Genomic DNA, 7,043 nt, shown 5'->3' with positions numbered 1-7,043 from the left:
ACCCGAGAAACGTCATCATGACGTTGGTAGACACACCGAAACCAAAACAGATCGGAAGGGGAGAGCTGGGGTTCACGAATGGGCAATTGTTCTATGTCTCCTATTGAAAGAAAAGTAGGACCGAAGGTCGCGTCTTTTTCAGAGACCATCGTAATCCCCTCAAGACCGTGGCTTTCGGGCGCGACCTTGTTCGCCACTAGCTTTGAACTGCAGTCACTATATAAGCTACGCTTACAGTATCGACACGCTTTTCCCCTATTCATTGCGCCCCCGCCGCCGTGCATTCGTTGTCGGGCGTCACGTGCTCCAAAGCGTGCCGTGTGCACCCTACTGCGCGCTGTCATCTTGGGGCTTTCCTTCCGTGGCGTAAGATTGCTGCGCTTTGGAGGACTCAGTTTGTTCACCTGCGACTACTTACGCCATGCCATGCTGTGCGGCATTGCACTGCAAAAACAGTACATCCAAAGGCCATAAGCTCTTCCGATTCCCCCTGGGGAAGAAGGATGGACATCGTCTCGAGGCGTGGCTGCGGATCGTCAATCGAAAAGGATTTCAAGTTACGGAACATTCGAGGCTTTGCCAAGTACGGAAGGAACTGTATCTACTCTAACGCTCCCGTTTGGCTGCGACTTGCAGTACTGTCAAACTACGTTGCAGGCTAATAAACTTTCTTCTTTGTTTAGAGCCACTTTGAGCCAAGTCAGTTCGAACAAAACAGGGCTGATGGGAGGAAACTTCTAAAATTGGATGCCATTCCCACAATTGCCGGAACTGACAAAAATGGTATGAAGTCCAGGAAAAAACAGCCAGAAATGCTCCAACAACAGACAGCTGCTACAGCACCAGTGCTTCGTGAAGCTGCAAATGAAGGTGCGGCAACCTTAAAGTATAACATGAATTGCATTTTAAAGAGGCGGGAGTGGAACGCCAACACACCTATGTGAATTGGTGTATCGCTTTTGCATATAAGCATTATGTATAGCATTGCATGTTGCCTTATTACCCTGTTATATGATGTGACGGTAATATGATCACAGTGCCACGATATATTACTGTTATTACTTCGTAGCTGCCCCTACAGTCGCCTCTAGCTACCCTAACAAACGCTGACAACGTTACTTTGGAGCAGTTTGAGTTGGTAGATCCATCAATATCGCATGCCGGTAAGCTTGCTATATAATAGTCTCTGTAGTTCTTCCTACAGGACAAGGTATGATGTCGCCGTATGATCATCGTGGTGAGAATTTTTGTACGCTGTTGAAGGATAGGAATTTGGTGTTATAGTTGGTGTTACGTTATACACTGTTATAAGATGGGATCATTCCTACAAATTGGGAGATCACTCTTTCGCAACACTTACATTTTCTCTCTTTTTGTAGCATGTGCATCTGTTGGCAGTGAGCGTCAGGAGGAGACAGCTGACAGCGCATCGTCATCACTGCTTGAGTGTAAGATTAAGTTTTTGAACAACCTGTGGATAGCTATCTTCCAAAACTCAATAGCAGTTACCTGATGTTAAGGCAGTGTTTGTCCCTTGAGTGTGTATGACAAGTTGGATACGCATTGTAAAAATTGTTTCCATAGGTGAACCAGTGGATGTCTCTATGATTCATGTAGCCATGGGTGATTGCCATGACAACAGAAATGCTATCCTACTCAGCTTTTGCTAGCAGCGGTGAGAATTTTTGCACACTGTCGGAGAATATGGATTTGATATTATAGTTCATTACATTCTTGAGTATGTGACACTCTTATTCTACAGAGGAGGTGATGCAAAGCGCAGGAGATACCTGCATACCTCCCAGTCACCAACGCCTAACCTGCAATGGAGGCCCATGTCAGCATGAGCTGCTCATCATTGACCTGAAGCGACGTATTGAATGTTGCTCCGAAGAGAGCACGCCATTTAGAACAGAAGCTGGAAGCACGTGAGAGTGAGTATCACTCTCTATTTGTATCGGGTTGATGCTAACGCCCCATTGTTCCAGAGGACCCTAGGAAATTCTTAGCACCGGACCAGCTTCGGAGTATGGAGAATAGTGATTCACGTGCAAACAGGTGGAGTAGAACTTGTCTGTTCACAACACCCCAAGGCAGAGGAAATATTGCAATTACCCTTGAAAACGGTTGTTGCAACATTTATAGTTTTCATTTATGTTTCTTATGCACAGATGGGACGATGCAACTGTACTTAAAGCGCTAAAGACACGACTTGCATGTGGCCGTAGAGGATACGAGTTCGTAAAAGAAGAACTTGTACCATTGCCATCGGAAAGAACCTTGCAAAGGAAGATAGAGTACTGCTCCAGTACAAGTCATACCGTGGATGTAATGAACAGAACCCACTGTGCCGCCCATCAAAAAAGGTGTTGAATATGCTCCAACATGGGGACAGCATATTCCGACAGCAGGAATGCAGGATTTTGGACATATCAGTGTCGCCACTTACACATGCAGTGCTGCAGTCTGCACCCGTGCACGACTTCCCTTCATGTCATAGCATTGGAAAGAAACTTGTTGAGAAGTTCCTGACGTTAAGAACGCGGATAGCTTTGAGGAACATAAACCGTGTGTCAAGAGCAACCGCACCAAAATGTGGCAGCAAGAGTGTGGGAATGCGAGTTCTTGCGGAACATGTAAAATGAAGAAGGACCACCTCTACACTCAATACCTGAATGGATGGAACAAGCCCACGCTATGCTCCGAAGACATGACAAAAGAAGCAAACAAGAAAAAGGCCCTTTTCAGGGCCACCCCACAGATGTAGCGCTGCGTTCCGTAGAAATCCTTACGAATGCACCAAGACATATGCAGCCTAAATTTTCAAAAGACACAGTTCACAGTGTCTAATAAAGTCTGACACACACTACACAAACAGAAAAGACGCAACACAAAAGAATGTAGAGGTGAAACCACGTTCCTCGGTATTGCAGTTCATATCTAGGAAACTTTCTCATGGGAGGACGTTTGTACATCATAGAGCTCAGGACAAGGAGTAACATAAAACAAGTAAACACAGGTATCAAGCGAGTACATTAACCCCTCAAAAGAAGGCAGATTAAGGAATTGAGATTTAGGGCATTGCTAATCAATTGTGACACGATAAGTGAGTGACACAGATTTCATGAACAATCCTTAAAATTTCAAATAACTGAGCGAACGGCAGGGTTTAGCAGCGTCTCAAATGCTGGAAGCGCTCGAAAACAAACGAAACACTATGATGATTATTACGATTTTTATGGCGCATCGACAACTATGGCCATAATGCGCCAAATGCTGGTGAGTACATAAAACTGAGTTAAAACTATACTGATGTAATTAAACAAAAACTAGGTTTGTAAATAAAACAAGCTGTGGTAGTCTAAAATGGACAAGTTAAAACCTCAAAGCCTATTGAGAATATTAATGTCTTCTAAAAATTGCAAGACTTTTTCGAATGACACAACTGGTTCGTCACCGATTAACAGGGTCGGGTGGAACGACAGGCAATACTTATAAAATTGTTGAAAGTATTTTTGCGTTGCTCCTCAAAAGAAGGACATGTACAGAGAATGTGTAAAATGGTCAGCCGGACACCACAATGAACACATATAGGAGGATCCTCACGTCGGAGTAAGAAGCCATGTGTCAAGTACGTGTGTCCAATTCTCAGTCGGGAGGCTAATGTATCTTGTAAACGGTTTGATGGACTGGGCCCGGGACTTCTCACATAGGGTTTTATCATGTGCAACTTCTTATCCTTTTGTGTGGTCCAAAATTCCTGCCACTTATTATTGATCGCCCTCCTCAGCAGGGGTCTCAAATCCTGATGAGGAAAGCCAATAGGGGTGATCTCACCTGAGGCCGCGGCCTCAGCAGCAGCCCGGTCAGCTTTTTCATTCCCCTGTATGCCTACATGGCTGGGCACCCAACAAAGGGTTAGGCAATAACCCCTGTTGAGAACTGTGTTGGCAAGATATCGCGCTTGCTGGACAAGAATGTTTTTTGTTCGTTGCAGTCCACAAATAGCATGCATAGCACTGAGTGAATCTGTGTAGACTACGGATGATTTAATTCCATTTTCAAGGATGAAGCGCAGTGCTAGCATCAGGCCAATGATTTCAGCGCTGAAAATTGAAAATTTCTGATGTAAGCGGCTAGCCCTTGTGACGTTCTCCGTTACCATAGCGCACGATACACCAGCTTCACTCTTTGATCCATCTGTACAGATGGCAGTATGGTCACCGAAACTTTGCCTCAAAGTCTCAAACTCCTGCTTCAAAACTACAGTGTTTGTGTTTCTCTTGTTGTACCTTGTTAAGGAAAAGTTTGACGGTATAACTAGCTGCCAAGGAGGTATTCTTTCATTACATTTTAAAAGTGAGGAATAATCGAGTGTAAAACTGTACAATTCAGCATTCTGCGGTGTTCGCAAGCTAAATGGACGAATTACTCTTGGCTTGTTCAAGAACATTTGCTCAAAACGAGTCTCCGTAACACATGAGAGTGCGGCGTGTTCTGTGTAGCTGGAAATTTTTAGTGGATAGAGGATCCCAAGGTAGGCCCGTCGTCTTTCGAGAGACCACTCATTGCATTGCACAAAGAGACTTTGCACAGGCGATGTTCGGAATGCTCCCAGGATTAATCGCAAAGCGTGGTGGTGGACAGGATCTATGCATTTAAGGGCAGACTGTCGGGCTGACCCGTACACCATGCACCCATAGTCGAGTTTAGCCCTGACGACACAGTTGTAGATGCGGTGCAGCGTTTCACGGTCTGCACCCCAGGATCTGTGGGCGATAATCTTAAGAAGGTTCAACGCCCTTACACATATAGTTTTCAAGTCCTTGATGTGGGGAACAAACGTAAGTTTTTTGTCAAAGAAGACACCAAGGAATTTGTGTTCCCTCTTCACAACAAGTTCTTGACGGTTCATTGTAAGCGAGGGATCGGGGAAACTCCCTCTGATTCTCGAAAATGGGACACAGACAGTTTTTTCAGCTGAGAACTTGAAGCCGTTCTCACTTGCCCACTTTACAAGATTATTGATGATGATTTGAAGTTGTCTTTCACATCTCGATATACTAGCAGAAGAGCATGAAATTTGAACATCATCCGCATATAGAGAGTACGTAACCGAAGGGGGAATGACATTTGCAATGGAATTCATTTTAAGAATAAACAGGGTGACACTGAGCACGAAACACTATATTCACGGCTCTACAATCACGGCAGATAATTGTATGGCTGCCTACGGTTTCTAATTGTTACCTCATTACGGATGGCTTGACATTCTGTCAGGGTTTCCGCGAGGTGAAAGATACAACGAAGCGAACTGTCGGTATAACTGCCGTTGAAGTTACCAAAATCATCGCAAGCAACAGCAGTGTCAAACACTACAGGCTTTCACTCAAGCTGGACGTTATATTGAAATGAAATCGGTTTCAAACACACATCGCAGTGTTGGTCCTGCAAACGTCTATGATACGTCGTGCATCCACGCTGCTTGACGCGAGCCAGAACACAGCTCCACGGCAACGGTCGCCGGAGAGAGCGGGGACCGTATGATAACCGAGAGAAACCGAAACAGGAGCTACTTCGCTGCCAGGAGACGCACGCCACAAAATGGCCGCCGTGTTCGCCGGCGTAGCTCAGTGTCGATACTGTAAGCGTAGCTTATATAGTGATTGTACTTTGAACGTAGTTCAACTCTACCAAATTCGTGGCGCTGTCGAACATTATGACGTCTTTTGTTTACAAACAGGTAGAGGCCTATTAATTACACTTCAACAAGTCTTCATGCCTGCAGTTCGCACTTCAAAGTACCGTAACGCTGGATCTCCACTTCAGTGTGTGCGTCGATCTCCAATACTGCTGCAGATGTCAGGTTCCTCCAGAGCACGTGTGGATCCCAATATATATTATTTGTATTCCCAAGAAGCACGCCAATATTGGACCCACATCCCCACCAGCAATGGGGTAGAGTATCGCCTCTGGCGATGAACCTCCCCACTCTCCGTCTGAAAATAAAGTTGTTGTTGGACCCATATGGGCTGCCAAGATTCCCAATATTGGTCCAATATGGGCCGCCAATATTAGACCAATATGGAAAGCGCAACCAGGCTCCATATTGGACCTATATGGGCTGCCCATATTGGCAAGCCGATTTAGCGCCAATATTGCCAATATTTCTGCGATAACGCCAACGGGGAGTCCGTGTAATAAAGCATCCGGTTTAATATCCTCCACTGACATTATTTCTCTCTTATTTTTGCTTTTCCATTTCTGCAGATCACATTGATTCACGTTCCACAGAATTACAAAAAACAACACCGCATCGGCTCAAAAACGAAGAACGGGGGCTCGTCTTGCTCAAGGACACTTGCAGTCGTATTGCCAACTGTAGGATGGGACAAGCGAAAGCTTGCTCACATCAGATTTCAAAAATAGTACTGCTCTCACCCTCAAAAAAGAAGAGCAGGATCAACACTATTGCTAGACAGGCAGTCCCACGGAACTGCCAATGCCAGTGGAGTGCAGCTGTAGCTTCCACAGTTTCGCCACGAAAACCACCGCCCCCCTTGACCACGTGATCATCCGTAACGAATCACGACAAAATAGCCGGAAAACGGCGCCAAAGAGCGCGCGCTGGCTGATCGAACTGCGCATGTGCGCTGCGTGCCCTCTCCACACCCTCTCACTCATCTCCTCCCCCCCCTGTTCCAAGCGCTTCGCCAGGTCATCTGCTAATATTATCGGGAAGCAGAAAATGAAAATGCAGAAGACGAAGGAATTCACATGTACAAATTTATTGACACGGTAAACATATACACAAGAAGCAACATTTGAATGCAAGTAAATCTACACGATTATTACAGAATATTGCAGAATAAACAGAGAATAAATAGCGCTGAGCAACAGAAAGCGTGACTATCATATTATACAATCCTTAAGGGAACCTATTCGGTTTGGAGAAAGTAGATATTATTATACATATCTATAGCACGTGATGAGTCGCAGAAGCCATCCGCTTCATCCCAGCACAACTGTCGAATTTTCTGGTG

This window comes from Ornithodoros turicata, chromosome 3 (genome assembly GCF_037126465.1).
Source record: "Ornithodoros turicata isolate Travis chromosome 3, ASM3712646v1, whole genome shotgun sequence".
NCBI lineage: Eukaryota > Metazoa > Arthropoda > Arachnida > Ixodida > Argasidae > Ornithodoros > Ornithodoros turicata.
Note: the sequence above shows the minus strand (reverse complement) of the source record.